The sequence below is a fragment of the Stenella coeruleoalba genome (assembly GCF_951394435.1).
Source record: "Stenella coeruleoalba genome assembly, chromosome: 6".
Lineage (NCBI taxonomy): Eukaryota > Metazoa > Chordata > Mammalia > Artiodactyla > Delphinidae > Stenella > Stenella coeruleoalba.
In genome coordinates, this window is record NC_137151.1 from 40,991,944 (window position 1) to 41,009,735 (window position 17,792).

The 17,792-nt window shown below is 33.3% G+C and overlaps 1 long non-coding RNA gene across 3 annotated transcripts in view; it reads right to left on the bottom strand.

The window, feature by feature from the left end:
• Window positions 1-6,208: 6,208 nt before the first annotated feature.
• LOC307187966 overlaps window positions 6,209-17,792 on the bottom strand; it is a 94,720-nt gene continuing 83,136 nt past the window's right edge. For 2 of the 3 annotated variants that reach the window (XR_013828766.1, XR_013828767.1), the window contains exons 5-8: window positions 15,110-15,293; window positions 8,975-9,153; window positions 8,318-8,479; window positions 6,965-7,146 (exon numbers count right to left, since the gene is read on the bottom strand). This is a non-coding gene — a long non-coding RNA (uncharacterized lncRNA). Of the gene's footprint in view, window positions 6,443-6,964; window positions 7,147-8,317; window positions 8,480-8,974; window positions 9,154-15,109; window positions 15,294-17,792 lie in introns of those variants that run through there. The other variant, XR_013828765.1, reaches the window with a different exon arrangement.

The window sequence follows — 17,792 nt, forward strand, 5'->3', positions numbered from 1 at the left end:
AAAGTCAAATGTGCTCTGATTAGGGGAAGTTTCCTGGAGCAGGTGATACCCTGAATTTCAAAGAATGAAAAAGAGTTTAGTTAAGCCAAGATAAAAAGGAAAATCATTTCATGAACAAGGGTCACATGAAGAAGACATAGAGGTGAAAACCATGTAATGGCTCATAGAAAACAAGAAGCTGATGAATGAAAAGGTTTGAAACAAAGATGGATGGGAGATGAGGTCATTTGGGGGCAGATCAAGTGGCTAAAGATTCTCTGAAAAATTGTCATATGCATAACTAAGGAAAATCCTCTTTTGAAATATCTGGACCTGTGGGAGTGTTTGCTCTTTGCGTGTGCTCTGATCACAGTTGTTTATTTGGAACCAAGAGGGCTCATTAGGAAATACTATCATATAGTTTCTGTTATTAAAGGGTTATCCTAGGTTGACCTTTGTCACAATTTTTCTGTTCATTTTATAAAACAGAAAAGCCTTGGCACACAAGAAGGTAAGGTTCAGATTTTTCCTGTGTAGTTATTTCAGGAGACATCAAAAACTCTCTGCAGATTAAAACATGGTATATAGAGAAGGGATATATAGGGAGGAGGTATACAGCAGTAGAAAATAAAACTTAATTTAGTCTTAGGCTGGAAAGTTAGCCAAAACTCTGATCTTGGTTTTTATTTTTAAAAAACAGTCCAGGACGATAATTTCCAATGACTGAATTATTTTAACAAATGAAAACAATCCAAAATGTTGTGTTAGGTAATGAATAAACAAAAGTGCCACATACAAGGATGTTTATCTAGAGGTGTGGTTCCTCCTTCAGGAAATTTGTGTGCTTACCTTCCTGGTTAGAAAAAAATTAAATATTTAGTAACATTTTATTTATACTAATAAACACATATTTTCACATTTAAAGATCTCTGGATTCAGAAGTATTCTTAAAATTGATGATGGCTGACCAGGAAACAGTCACAGTGTAGTTGTTATTGCCTCAGCAAGCCTGAAATGAATCATAGCTGTTCATATTGTCCTCACATCAATTGGATTATGTGCATTATTTGTACTGAATGTGTTGTGCTTAATTGCTCCTTAAAATATCCTTAAAAATATGACACTGTGATTCAGCATGGAAACAAAAATGTGTGTGAGCAGAATAGTATGGCAACACAGCAGGTTAATATATGACTAAAAAAGAACTCCATGGCAAGACAGAAGAAAAGTTCATTAGCAATAGTTGTAGAAAACAAGTTTCGAGTGATTTTTTTAAAAAGCATTGTATTACATGTGAATTAGCTATATTTCTTCTTTCTCGATGTTACTTAAAATAATGGTGTGTCTTACAGTTGATGATGTCTTAGATGCATTGAAGTACAATAGAGAGATTTATTTTTTTCCTAAACTGCGTTAATACAAAAAATACTGCCAGCTTTACAATGTCTGGGGCCATGTTTGAAAATTTAAAAATGGATCTTACCCTATGCAGTTGGTCTTAAGAAATAACAGAAAAATATCCAAACCTATTTTTTACGTTGTAATACAATTCTGGAGCTGCCAAAATAAACATGAATTTAGCAATGATTTTAAAATCAGAGGACTAGTTAAATGGTCTGGTTATGCCATAGAGATCAGCAATGCTTAGAGAAAATAAAATAGTGAAAATTAAGAAACAGTACAAAGAATGAAATTACACTTTAACACATGAATCAACTGATCCTTTTCTTGGTAGACTGATCACCTATACTTGCATTGATTTATGATCATATCTCAGCAACGTGGAATCATAGGACCTAGCCTGAGTAGGTAAATGTCACATGGTTTTTCACTATCTCTACTTTCTCTCATTACAAATCTTAGTTAAAACAGGTAAATACACTACCAAATTTAAAATAGATAGCTAGTGGGAAGCAGCCGCATAGCACAGGGAGATGAGCTCAGTGCTTTGTGACCACCTAGAGGGGTGGGCTAGGGAGGGTGCGAGGGAGACGCAAGAGGGAAGAGATATGGGTATATATGTATATGTATAGCTGATTCACTTTGTTATAAAGCAGAAACTAACACACCATTGTGAAGCAATTGTACTCCAATAAAGATGTTTAAAAAAAAAAAAAAACAGGTAGAAGAGAGAGACTGTTACCAATATATAAAAGTGAATACTGGGTCTTCCCACAAATATCAGCTATAAATTCTGGATCGATCCTTATGAAAATAAGAGTTATATACTCTGAAAAAAATATATTAAACAAGTACCTAAGGGCTCTGGAATTTTTTAAAATAAAGGTAGTCAAATATTGAAAGTAAGTCAAAATTTGGAGTAACAAAAATATTGAAGTGAATTCCCCAGTTTTATTTTTGTTTCCCTGAGGGTGGCCATAGATATGGCTGTGATGGCAGTGTAGGAGGGGCACAGTTCTAGAAAAAGAGTCTAAATCTATCTTGCTTGAGAAATCAAGGAAAGGAAGTCAGGGCAATAACAGTTCGCTGGTGATTGAGAGGAAAACCCTAAAAGGAGAGACCCCAAAAAGAGGAAAATGTCCACGTATAGACTCAGTCCAGATTTATAGCTGATGCCAACTCTGCATGGGGAAAACTGAAAGCAGCTTTCAGCTAAGGCTGAAAGCACTGAACTGAGATCTGAACTGCTATAGGTCACTGTATGTCATTTTAAAGTTTGAGTCTAAGCAATTTAATTGCCCAATAAAACAAAAAGACACATACTTTGAGGGGCAACATTGAGAATTCATGGTCTATATAACATAATATATAAAATGTTCATGATAAAATTGGCATCCTTAACATATGGGAAGCAAGATCATATTACTCAGTTTTAAGAATAGGCAATAAAGTGGCACCAGTCTTGAGATGACCTAGATATGGAATTATCAGAGGATGGTATAAATATGTTTAGAGGTCAGGTAAAGTAAAATATGCTCATTAAAAAATAGATAGGAATATTAGAAGAGAAGCAGAAAACATCAAAAACAACCCAATGCAATATCTAAAGTAAATTTTGGAACTGAAAAATACAGCATTTAAAATAAGAAATCCACTAGTTTTACTTATTAGTGAAAGGTATATAATAGAAGAAAAAGTAAAATTGAAGGCAGATATATATAAATCAGCCACTTGGAAGAAGAGATAAAAGACTGCAAGATGTACAAAGCTTCAAAGACCTGAAGGTTAATATAAAAAGTTCTCCTCTCTTGAAAGGAGAAGAGAGAGAGAGACTAGAGATGACAAGACATTTGAAGAAACAGAGGCAGGAAACTATCCACAGGTGATGAAACACCTAAATTCAGACTTAAGAAACTTATTAAAACCCAAATAAGATAAATTTGAAAAAATTCACACCTAGGCACATAAAGTCAAATGCTGAAAACTAAGATGAAGAGAAAAATTTTGTGAAACATAAAAATGCCCAGAGAAAAAATTACATATTAAATATAGGGAAAATACAATCGAAACTGTTCCAGACTTCTAAACAAAAAACATGAAGAATAGAAGACAATAGAAAGCCTTTTAAAGGACTGAAAGGAAAACAAAACAAAAAAAGAGAAACAAAGGTCATCAAATAATTCTATGTTCAGTGAAAATATCCCCCAAGAATAAAGGCTTGGAGGCATTTTTCATATAAAGGAAAAACTAAGGGAATTTGCCACCACCAGACCCATACAGAAATACAGGCTCAAATAAATTCTTTCGGTTGAAGGAAAATTATAGCAGAGGACACATTCAAGAGTGAATGAAGAACATTAGAAATGGTAAACATGTGGGTAAGTAAAGCTATATTTGCTCCTAGTTTATTTAAACACATATATTTGAATAAAAAAGTTTTAACCTACCGTTTGGAGTTGATCATGTATGAAGGTATACTACATATGCAAACAGCAAGATAAAGAGAGGTAAGGGAGTGTTAAATGGGCCTAGGTTGAAATGATTCTACATTTAAGTGATAAACCATTATCCTAAGTAGGCTGTGAAAAAAATAAAGATGGGTATTGTTATTTTTATAATAATCAATAAAAAATGTCAAGAGGAATAGCTAAGCTGCCAAAAAAATTAAAAAGGAATAATTCAGAAGAAGATGAAGGAGGAAACAGAAGAAAAATCAGAGAAACCAAACAGAAAAAAAATAATAAATTTCTAGGCTTAAATTGAACAAACAATAATTATGTTAAATGATAATGAGCTAAACACTCCAACTGAAAGTCAGAGATTATGAGAAAGGAATAAATACACAGCCTACCTATCTGTTGTCTAAAAGAAACACATTTAAAATATAGTTAAACAGATAGGTTCAAATAGTAAGCATAAGAAGGCAGGAATGAACTATAATAATATAAGATAAAATATACTTGAAGATAAAAAGTATTACCAAAGATAAAGAGGCACATTTCAGAATCACAAGTGTTTATATTTCCTACAAAATAGCCTCAAAATCCATTAATCAAATTTGACAAAATTAAAGGGAGAAATAAAGAACTACTAAATCACAGGATATTTTGATGCCCGTCTCTCAGCAATTGATAGAACAATTAGTCAAAAAATATATTAAAAAAGATGTAAAGCATTGGAACACCATTTTAATAAACACTTGACCTAACTGATATTTATAAAATATCATATGCAAAACTATAGATACACATTTCTTTTCAAGTACACAAATATGCTCACCAAGATAGATCACATGCTCTTCTATACAAGTTTCAATTAATTTTAAATGACTGAAATCTTACAAAGTATGTTGTCAGATCACATGGAATTATATTAGGAATAAATAACAATAAGATATTTAGGAAACCATGAAATATTTGGAAATTAAACCATATAATTCTAAATAATCTATTGGTCATATATCAGACATGAAAGTAGAAAATATTTCAAAATCTATGATAACTTTATTACACAATACAGGTGACCCTCAAACAACTCAGGGGGTTAGGGGTGCCAACCCTCCATGTAGTCAAAATTCTACATAGAATTTAGAGCCAGTCCTTCCTATACTCAGTTCCTCCCTATCCATGGTTCCCAATCTGCAGATTCAACCAACCTCTGCTCATGTAGTACAGCAGTATTTACAACTGAAAAAAGTTTGTAAGTAGAACTGCACAGTTCAAACCTGTGTTGTTCAACGGTTAACTGTACATCAGAGTTTGTAGGATATGGATAAAATAGTGCTTAAAAGGAATATTTTAGCTTTAAATTTGTTTTTTTTTTTAAGAAAAAACGTCTAAAAACAGCCACCTAATATTTTACCTCAAGAATCTAGAAAAAGAAGAGCAAAGTAAGTTGTAAGTCAGTCCAAGGCAAGTAGAAGGAAAGAAATAATAAAAATAAGAGTAGAAATAAGTCAGAAGACAAACAATAAACAAAATTAACTGGTTAAAAGCTGGTTCTTTGAAAACAGTCAATATATTAGATAAACAACTAGCTGGACCAATCAATGAAAATCAGAGAACACAAATCACCAACCAATATCAGGAATGAAAGAAAGATTGTCACTAAAGTTCCTATAGAACACTAAAGATCCTAAAGGGTCATAAAAGAATATTATGAACAACTTTATACCAACAAAGTAGCAATTCATATGACATGGACAATTCCTTCAAAGACACAGGCTTGAGCTAACAGGAATCACTAAAGTAGTAATAAATACCCTGTATAGCTACCTCTGTGTCTACTAGTGAAATTTAGTTCAAAGCTAAAAACCTTCCCACAAAACAAACAGAAACAAACAAACAAAAAAACCCTCTAAACTCAGATGATTTCACTGGCAAATTGTGTAAAATACTTAAGGAAGAAATAACACTATACAAACAAAAAAGTGTTTTACACAAACTCTTCCAGAGAATAAAAAGGCAGAGGAATATTTTCCAATGAGCTTTATAAGAACAACATTACCAAAAGCAAAGAACTTACAATTAAATAAATCTGTAGATCACCAATATCCTTTATAAAAATAGACACAAGTATCCATAATAAAGTATTAGCAAATCAAATACATAAGTATATATGTATATTTGATAAAAGATAATGACCAAGTGGGATCTATCCCAGGAATGCAAATATTAGGCCAATTTGAAAATCAATCTAATTTATCATAATAATAGAATAAAAGATAAAAGTCTTCTAATCAATTTAACAGATGCAGTAAAAACCTTTTTTAAAAATGCATTAAAATATCTCTCAGAAAAGTAGTAATTAATATAACTTACTACTTTGATAAAAAAGAATTTTTAAAAAATACGCAGGCACAGAAACACAGTAATAGAGTTACTATAGTAACACCATTTTGAACTCAAATACTAACGATAGAGATAGAACACTTGAAATACACTCACCTTGTCTCATAGCTTTTCTTTGTGTACTATGTTATGTTAGTCTACTCAGAAGCTAACAATTCAACTAACAAATACTTATACCTCTGTGTACCCACACTCTACTTCCTTTTCCTCACCTGTAAAAAGATAATAATAATAAAAATGAATTTTAAAAATTTAAAAAACAATACTTATCTCATGGAGTTTTTATAGGATGAAATGAGTTAATTTATGTGAGAGGCTTAGAATAGTACCTGACACACAGTGTTTTGTGTGTTATTTATTATTAAAAATATAATATCTTATGAAACTGCTAATTATTTTTGTATCACAGAATATGGATAAGAATCCCACATATTATGTTTTAGTAAGATTGTTGACATTTTACTGTCTCCAAACCGTTGTTATTTTGTGGGGATTTTTCTTCACTCATATTGGTTTCATTTAAAATGATGACTTTTATTTATTGTAATATGGGGATCTCCTGAATAAAACTTCAGTGTCACCACTTCCCATATTCACAATATTTACATTTAGTTGGTTATAATTTGAGCTGTAACAAACATTTTGTGGAGCCCAATATCATAGTAGTCATACTTTCAACAATGACTGACAGAGAAGATTTCATAATGGCAACAGACCAATGTTGAATACAAAAACATATTAATAAATTTTCATTTTATTCATCAAAACATGAATTTTTAGATAACAGTAGAGTATTGATCAGTTATAAGAAGTGCTTACTCACCTCATACAATAAGTATATGATGTAAGGATTGTTTTCTGCATTTTGTAGATGAAAAGATATAAGGTAGGGAAACTTGAATAATGCGTCTGGGGCCTAATGAGTTTGAGAGGAAATGGATTCAAACTCAGATCTGCTTGGTTCCAAGTACATTAATATGTTGTGTCTCATAGTAATGTGTCAGACATATTACTTAGAAACACCGTGACCAAAACGCGTTGCCTGTGCAGGACCCCTGCAATAACTGCATTCCCCAGGTGCCTGAGTCACATAGTCTGAGAACTGGTGTTTTACACCACTGAGCACTGCATGCTTTATCCGACCATACATTATCCATCACAGCTCTATAATAACACACATGGCTCTCACTTTACTGGCTTCCTGCACATTGGTAAAAGTGATCCCTGAAAGCCTGTTTACCTCTTATTCATTTGAGAAAACCAGAATATTTCCCCCTTCTGAGCTATGCTTACCATTTTCTGTTTCCTCACAACAGTTTTCATAACATATATTGTAATGCCCCAGTTCATTAAGTCTATTGCTTGGAAACTAACTGCATCCTAGCAGCAGGTGCATACCTCACCATTGATTATTTCCCTCCCTCTACTTCTCTGTGATTTATTCCAGTCATGCTTGTCTTTAACTAAGATTTTTAAAAATTATTTAAAAAAATGTCTCCTCTCTAGACACACCCTGACAATCAGAGATGCACATTTACTCCCTCTAGCTGACAGAATGCAGTACATGTTTGAAACATGCGACTTTTTTTTTCTTTTCAAATTAGAAGTACATTATTTTACTTATAAAAGCAATTCAAGCAACTAATAGAAAAAAATTTAAACTAGAAAACTTAATCCCCTCCACTTCTTACTCTCACCTCCACAATAAGTGCCCATTTAAAATTGGAGAAATATGACTAAATTTCTATCTCAGAGTTTATATTTATTTCACTAACACACACCATGAATGAGAGTGCCAGATTCTACACATACTTGATTGTATTTGTCAGGGTTCAAACAGGAAAACCGAAAACTCTAAATTTGAAACAGGAAATTTGTGACAGATAACGGAAGAATTAGGTAACCTTGAGATTAGTAACAGCAAAAGTCACTGCTATCACTCCCCAGATGGGACTGATAGCATACCAAGTGTGGAGTGGCGGGAGGAATACATTCAGAATGATGGCCTTGGTGGGAGGAATGTTTCTTTAATGTCATCGACATTGTTTAGAATTGCTAGCACATGGTTATATAAAAAAAAGACTGACCTTTAATTGGTTTCAATCTGGCTTTTAAATTTTCTTCAATGTACCCCCTGATTTTCTGCAACCAGTTGTACTGTTGCTGCCATGTTGTCCATTGGGTATGACATGGTGGAGACATGATGGGTGCAAGAGACGTTACCAGAATTAGGAAGCTGGAATTATCACCTGGAATTATGTAGAGACAAGGAGGCAGTGTCACTCAGTGAAGTTACTGCCGTAAGGAGAGACAGGGGGAAGAAATAACCTGAGTCTCCTACCCATTCATTCCTTTGACAAATTCATCTGGAAGGCAACTGACATGGGTATCTTAGAGTCAGTACCCATACAATGAAGAATGAAGAGAAGAAGGAAAAGGAATGGATTTAAGAGCACATAGGCAAATAACTAGCACACTTCAGATACAAGATATTACCCAGCCACTCCAGCACAGAAGTAAATATTGTTTTCCTTTGATTTGTAGCTCGTTCAAACAATTTAAAATGTTCATTGGTCATTTGTTGTTTTTCTTTTTTTCTGGAGTGTCTGCTTATATTATTTCTGAATTTTGTGGGGAAATGTTTGTGGAATCTTTTGAACTTTTTTGGTAGAGTTTCCTTATCTACTTTATCCACTTCTTAATAACTCTTTGTCATATTTATGTAACAATTTCCCCCATTTTACCTTTAAACTCTGTCATTTCCATTCAGAAGTTTTAACTTTTATCTTGTCATGTATGTCAGTCTTTGCTATTATGTCATTCTTTGAAAGGTCTTCTGCACCCCAATAGTATAAAAACTGTCTTCTTATATTCTTTTTGTACTTTAATGGCTTCATTGTTCCTGCTTAATTCCTTAGTCCTTCTGAAATGGATTTGGGGACAGTGTCAGTTAAAGTTTAAAATCAATGTTTTCTTCAAGTAAGTATCTAATTTTCCCAACAGTATTTATTAATTTATCCTTTCTTCACTTATTTGAAATGATACCATTGACATACTTAAATTATATTTTAAATGTTAAAGGTTAATAAACTTAACCTGCTAATTTCCTTCATTTTATAAAGGTAGTAGCATTAATCTTTGGAGATTTAAAAATAATCCCAAATAAGCCAACATGTCTTCGATATATTGATAATAATGTTAATTTTAGTTTCATATTTCCATTCTTGATAAACTGGCTAGCATTTATGTCATTAGCTCTGGATTGCTTTGACTGTTTTCTTTCTTTATCTTTTCATTCTTGCATAACTGGACAAAAGTTATACTTAGTGATGCCTTATGACTCAAATATTAATACAATAAAATTCTGATTATGAAAATGACATTAAACAAAATTATTAAAAATTACTATGGTGATTTAAAAGATGTTCACAACAGCTAACATCATACTTAATGGTGAAAGACTGAAAGTTTTCCTCTAAGATTAAGAGCAAGACACGATGCTAACTTTCACTACTTCTATTCAACATAGTACTGCAAGTCCTAGCCAGAACAATTAGACAAGAAAATGAAATAACAGGCATCCAAATTGGAAAGGAAAAAGTAAAATTAACCCTGTTTACAGACAACATGATTTTATATGTGGAAAATCCTAATGATTCCACCAAAAACCTGTTAGAACTAACAAATGAATTCAGCAGTTGCAGGACACAAAATCAACACACTAAAATCAGTTTTTTCCATACATTAACAAATGAACAATCTGAAAAGGAAGAAAACAATTCCGTTTACATTGCAAAAATAGAACATCCCAATTGAATCTACAAACTTAATGCAACACCTATCAAAACTCCAATGACATTTCTTGCAGAAATTTAAAAAAAAAATCCTAAAATTTGTATAGAATTTCAAAGGATACCAAATATCCAAAACAATCTTGCAAAAGAAGAACAAAGCTGGAGGATTCACACTTCCTTCCTGATTTCAAAACTTATTACAAAGCTATAGTAATCAAAAGATTCTCAAAATCACTAATTGTTAAGAAAATGCAAAAAAAACTGCAATGAGATACTACCTCACATCCATTAGGATGATAAATAAAACAGAGATAGCAAATGTTGGTGAGGATGTGGAGAAATCGGAACACTTCTGCACTCTTGGTACAAATGTAAAATTGGACAGCTGCTTAGGAAAACAGTATGGCAGTTTCTCAAAAAATAGATAATTAACATATGATCTAGCAATTCCACTCCTTGAAGAGATATTTATACATTCACATTTGTAGTGGCATTATTTGCAATAGCCAAAGGTACATAATGTACCTAGAGTAGTCAAATTCATAGAGACAGGAAGTACAATGTGGTTTCTAGGAGCTGGGGGAAAAGGGGAATAAAGGGTTATTTTTAATGTCAAAGAATTTCCATTTTGTATGATGAAAAGAGTTCTGGAGATGGATGGTGGTGATGGTTGCACAAAATGTGAATGTAGTTAATGCCCTTGAATTGTACACTTAATATGCCTAAGATGGCAAATTTTATGTTAGATATGTTTACCACAATTAAAAAAATATTAATAAAACGATGTTAACAAATTCTTTGATACCGATCCTATTAAGAAATGGAGCATCTTTATTCTCCATTTGAAAATATGCTGGCCTTAACGAGTGACTTCTAATATATAGAATGCTGCAGAAGTGATGCTGTGTGAGTTGAGACAGACAATAAATCTTCCATCAGGCTCTATTTCTGAGATACTCACCTTTGGAACTCTGCTGCCATGCTCTGAGAAAGCCCAGGTTACAGGAAGAAATCATGATTAAACACGTTGTCCATGTTCTAGACAACAGCTGGGCCTCTGAGAAACCTTTTGTGATAATACCTGCCTTAGCCACTGTCTGAGTGAAGTCATACGAGAGACCCACAGAGAACCACTTAATTTTGCCTGGTCAACTCCCAGAACCATGAACAGTAATGTTAATAGGTGATTATTGTTGTCTGACACCACTATGTTTGTGGCAGTGTATTATGCAGCATTATACAATCAAAACTGCCAAGAGCAGAGTCTATGGAATCAGAAGGACTAGTATTTGAATTTCAACTCTACCACTTACTAGCTTCGTGTGACTTTAGAATTGTCACTTTATGTGTAATTTGAGAATAAAAGTACTTGCTTCATAAAACTGGTTTGTATATAAATGAGATGTATATAAAATATCCCTTACAGTATATGGAGCATAATAAGCCTTCAGTATTTTATAATAATGGTTAATATTGCTCTTATTATAATTACCATAAAACTCTGAGTGAATCCTTGCTAAAATAATTTACATGTGCATTTCTGTTACAACTGCCCTTCCTTAATTAAAGGAATTTAAAATTTCTAATATCAATCATAATTCCCAAATTTAGTCTGGATTCCATTCCAGTTGAAGACAGGATTTTCAAATAATATAATTTTTCTACATTTGCAAGGCACAGTACTAAATTAGGTTTTATAGATTCTCAGTCTCTATTTTCTGCAGGATGTTTAGAAATTTTTGGATGTCTGAATTTTCCACGAAAGCAATTCACTGCTCTTTGTGGACACCCGGACTTCATTAGCAAAATCTTATTCCTCTTAGCATTAAACTTTGCAATACAATTAGAGTTTCATCCATTTAAAAGTTGGCCATTCATTTAAATTAGGAGCAGGGAGAAGGGAAAAGTTTTCCCTAGAGCAGTTACATCGTTGTAGGCATGGAACATTATCAATCTCAGATTTTTTGAAGGCTTGTAAACTACAGAGCCACTGAAATTACTGCCAAGTATATAGAAACTGTCTTTGTAAACAAAATCTCTAAAGATTGAGGAGTATCTTTCTGGAACCAATACAATGCAAATGTATCTATTTCCTTATAGGTTTTCTGTTAAAATATGAGATGGTTTCTACCACTTTCTTTACAAGTGGAGAAAACCATCTATAAGGAGCTCAACTATAAAAAGTATAATCACCAGCAATTTTTTCTTTAGCATAGGAAGCACTGTTTTCTAGTTTCCTGCTGATAAAAGACTAGAATTGAAACACTACTGTTTCTGTGTGATTATGTAAAATGTTATGCCTAAAAATCCTATTAAAAATGCCTGGGGATTGCATACATTAAATGGGTTTGCGTTGTTCCTTATACTTCTCAGGCTTCCATGTCAAATTTTTAGCACACAAAAGATTCTTTATTATATGATCTCAAAAAAAGGGACCTCAACCGTATTGCACGATAAGTCTATTTTTGTTTTAATATTAGAGTTGAGTCTATGCCATAGTGAGAGAACAAGGAAGTTCCATTTATATTTCAGAAGTAATATTTGCAAACACACAGACGTTGAAAAGAGAAAAATGGCTGAGAAGCTGTATTCCTCCTAATAGTGTTTATGTAAGTCTGGTTGAACACATTTACCTTTAAGAGCCACGCAAATGCTTTGCAAACACCTGTAAAATTCAGTAGAAAATCTCAAAGCCCTTGTTATTTTTGTAACAGTGATAGGTGAATGATAAACCTCTTTGCTATGTAAGGAACTCTGAAGCAAGAATAAAGTCTCGACCTTTAAAAAACCATCCTTTGCAGACATCCTTTGCTCTTGCTCATGTGCAAGCTATCACATCTGCCAAATTTCTCCTCAAGGTATGGCAGTCCCATGATTTCGCTGCTCAGTTCATTCACCACTATCTAATTAACAGCCATTCTTCACTTTTCTGGCTTTTTCTTACTGCATCTTGCTTTCTATAGCACAGCCCCACATAGTCAGCGACCCTGTAGCAAAGATCAAGAAAAGGGCTCCAACAGGTAGTGTGAAAGTCCTGAGACCAGTTAGCTCGTGATCCATCCTTCCCCCACCTTTGACCAGAGCAAGGGCTGAAGACTGCTCCCTCCTGCCTTTCTTCCACAGTCCTGGTCATGCTTGTGGTCTTTCAGGATACACAAACCACTATTCCCTTTCCATTATGCCCTTAAACTAGGGAGGAGACAGTAGAGAGAGGGATGGAAAAGGCCATGATCAAGAGGAGGTACACATGGTAAGAGATAACTGCTTTCTCGAATCCACTGCAATTATAATCTCTAGCATTGCCTTTAAACATTTAGATTGCTACAATGATTGTTATTCAAATAAGTTTTCAGAAGAATGATTTTGAATATCTCCGATTGTGTATAATAATGGAATCCTCTGGGTTTTTCTTTTTTAATAATAGATTTTGAAAATATCCCTGAAATTCTTTCTAAATTCTAAGAGGGCAAACAAAAACACAGTAAATAATGTGTTTAATGTTTTTGGTGATTAGTAGGTTAGTTTTCTATGGTTTAAATTTATTGTGGGGTTATATTTTTAAGTACACCAATATTTTCATAAATAGGGGCTCCTTATATAACTCATGTTTTTAGTATATTTTGTGTTTACTTGAAACAGAGCTAGAAAAGTCTGTTAATACTGCTGAAGCCCAATCTACCTGCACATCTCTAGGGATTTAGGAGGTTTTTCCTTTTACTACAGGAGTTCTTACTTGGAGAAACTGTTTCATGATACATGCAGGCTTCTGCAAATCTATATTAAGTGTGACCAAATGGCATAAGGTCAGGTGTCCATCTTCATCTCTCAACAGAGTTAACCTTAATTCTACGTGAATCTCATGAGGTTGGGAAAAAGACACGTGTTCCCTTCCCCTGTACTAGCACTGAGGGGCATGGGGTGGGGTATGCCTTCATTCTCGAACTAGCTGGTGTTATAGTTGCTCTCAAAGTGTCTACAAAATAATATACCCTAACTCCCTGATTAGAAGCTTCAAATATGTCATTTTAACGTCTGTTCCTACATTTAGCACATACTTATTAAACATCCCATGCAGCAAGATCAATATCATAAGTCCAAGGATTTAGTGGCACAAGGATACATATTTCCCATTGCTAAGCATTTCATGATCTACTAAACTTTCCAATAGTTTTGGTTTCTAGGGTCTAGTTGCTCTCACCTCTTTTTTTTTCAAGTTTGTTGTTGCTTACAGGTATATAAATGATATATGAATATTAATTTTTAAAATTGAAACAAAAGAGAAGTGCAACTTCTAAATGTTCCTTCCTACTTTTACCTTCAGCTACATGTAAGAGAGAACCAACTCAAAATGGATTACATAATGAGAAGAAAATTTATTATGCCCTAGAATAGGGTACACAAGTGAGAGCAACCCTAACGCTGACAGATTTGTCAGCTCACTCACATCCTTAAAGGCCCAGGTTCTTTTCATCTGCCAGCTATGCCACGTTAGCATGACGCATGATGGTATTAGCACCCAAGTCAGCTCCAGCATCACACCTATCACACACACATCCAGACAGACCTGACAATGTTCCCCAGAAAACTGACCCCTCATGTGTATCTTCTTTGTTTTAAGTTCATGAGAGTTTTTACTAGAAGTCCTCATTAGACCTCCCTTCATACCCTGTTAACCACTCCTAAACCAACTGCTGTCACATTGAATAGGATTAACATGTTTAGCAGAGAGTAATTAGGATTGAGGAAAAGGGTTGCCTTCTCTGAGCAAAGAGCTGTGCTTAAGAAGATGGAGGCCTGAAATAAAAAAAATGCTGTTACAGATACTGTCAGAAAGGGCATTGGTAATAAATGATTGTTCACTCCAACTGGGTACTTTGAAAACAGAGTTAAATATGGGGACTATTTACAAAGGTATGAATGGGGCTTAAGAAAACAAACAAGGCATAGTGCAGAACCTAGTGGCTCACAGTAGCAGGGAACTATTAAGATCCCTAAGCCCAAAAAAAGAGGAATAGAAATGGTTACTGGAAACCAGAGGCCGTGTCTGATTGAAACTGTGCCTCTTATTAGAGAGAAGCATCTTACCTCCAGTGACTTGGAAAGGAAGGAGTCAACGTAATAAACATCCCAACACTATTTTAATTTGCCTTTGATCATTTCCTAGCAAGACTCAAAGAGAAGCAAAGTTCCAAGATGAGGTCTGTGGTTGCAGTCCTACCACCTTAGCCTCCCAGGTCCAGAGCAGACTGGAAATGGGTGATGAGTGGATCTGGAGGAGAAATGAAGACTACTCAACACAGATATCAATAATGGTAATTATTATTATAATTTTAGTAAATCTCACGCATAACCTACTTTGTATCTTATATAGTGTCTGCTATAGTATTTATACATCATTTATTCAAAGTTACATTTAATTTTTAACTTTTATAAAAATACGGCAATTATATACGTGAGTCCATTTTCTTCAGTTTCTTGCTGAAACTTTCAAATATTGCTAGATATTGCCAAATCGCAATTTAAAAATGCTTTTAATTTGCATTAATATTGGTGTTGACTTATTTCATATTTTTTATGTAAAGGTTGACCATTTTTTTATTTGGCTGCTTCTGTTTATCCCCAGTCTGCTGTTTATTTTTTTGTTTATTCTTATTTCTCTTCATGAAATTTTTTTCAGAAATTTTAGTTTATATATGGTCAGATTTGTCAGTCTTTCACTTTCTAGTTGATTTGTTGTGTTGCTTACAAAATTTCTTCTACAAAATTCTATAAAGCTATTCTTCCATATTTGGTTATTTAAAAATAATTTCTTTAACCTTTTGCTCTCTAATCCAAATGGAAGTTACAGCAAATGTAGGTTAATTTTTGTTTTTATGTGTATAATATAAATTGGACAACTAATGGTTTATTCTGAAAGATAATCAATGTACAGCAATGTAATTTTTAATTTCCACACGTTTGAAGAGCCACTTTTTCATGATTCTATTTCTTGGCCACTCATTTTTTATTACTAATCTATTTGTTTATTTGTTTGATTAAAAGTTTGGTTGCCACAATTTATAGAATGTACTCATGTTATATAAAATAACTATGCAATTTTTTGTCATCAATTTTTCATAATTTTCTTGGATATTGTTATGAAATTGCACTTTTAGGTTGGACATGAGGATAAAATTTTCAGATTTTCTAACAATACCATGAATTTTAAAAAAAGATTGTGTTTAATTAATTATTTAAAATAGATTTGATACTTCTACATTTACTTTGCACTTGGTTAGCTTTATAACTAACTTTTTATTGACTCTACAATGTTTTTAATTGTATTTTATCTGATCCTTTTGGATTTTCTTGAAGAAAATTCTATAATCTTCAAATAATGATGATTCTATTATCTTACATTTTAAAAAATATTTACTAATCTCATTTTTCTTGTCTTAATGCTTATTTTTACCTATATATATTTGGCTATTTTCTGTAGTAAAGTATTACAATGGTGATAGGCAGACATTCCCACTTTTAGTAAATGACATTTTTTGGTAATTCTCCATCACTATAGATTCTGATTAGAAAAACTTTATTACTCATTAAAAAAATTTTTATTATTCCTTAATCTTAATTGGCTAAAATATAGGTAAGTTTATGTAACTATATCCTCAATCACCCCAAACTGTACTACTTTCAAGAGCAATACAAGCACCTCCATTTCTAGATTTCAATTATTCACAAAAGAGTTGCATAAAAATAATAGAATAGGAAAAAAATTGAAATGGCTAATCTGTATTGAGGTGTTGTTCTAAGAATTTTATATGCATTAGCACGTTGAATCCTTGCTCCATGAAATAGGTACTCTTACTATCTCCATTTTATAGGTAGGAAACAGAAATAGGAAAGCAATACTGCACAAAAATGTTAGAGGTGGGAAATGGTTCCCAGAATTCTGGCTCCACCTACCATATCCTTAGATACCATAATTTGCTGCATAAACTCTAAACTAATTAAAAATTTGAGGCTAGAGCTTTCTCACATTATCTTTTCAAGTTTCTGAACTTAATTAAATTGACCCTTTCATCTCTGTTTGACCAAAGCTCAAAAAAGCTTTCTTTTTTAAGAGCCAGGCTGCATTACCTGGATTAGTTATGTGACTTCCACATTGGAAGGACTTTCCTAGAATCCAGATTAGAAATATAAACTTCTTTTCACCTCCAGCTCTGCATAAGTCTCAGAGCAATCAGGTATTTTCTGGTCACTTGGGAAATCCCCCATAGATTGATCCATGTAAAATTTTCTTTATCTGACCATTTTGATGATTGATACTTCCTTACGTGAATGCATAACCACTGTAAGACTTGGGAATAAGGTCCTTTATGTGAGCTTACTTGCTTAAAAAAAAAAAATCATGTACTCTACCGATGTCTTCTGAAAGAAGATAGCAAACAACGGATCTCTGTCTATGCGTACAACCAGATAATCACATACAGGCTTCTAAGACAGAAAGGATGGAAAATAACCACGATGTATTAAGTGCTAATCTGTTGTGGGAATTGTGACAAGTGCTTCTAGAAATATATGCCTTATATTTGTGTACTCAAAACTCATTATCTCCATTTTTCACATGAGGAAATTGACTTTGCAGAGATATCTGAAAACATGTTACCATAAATTACACTTGCCATACCTTCATTCTTAAAATAAATCCCTCTTAACACATCTGTAACTGGAAGTCAACTCACATACTCTCTTTTACTGTGAGGGAGATTCTTACCCAGTA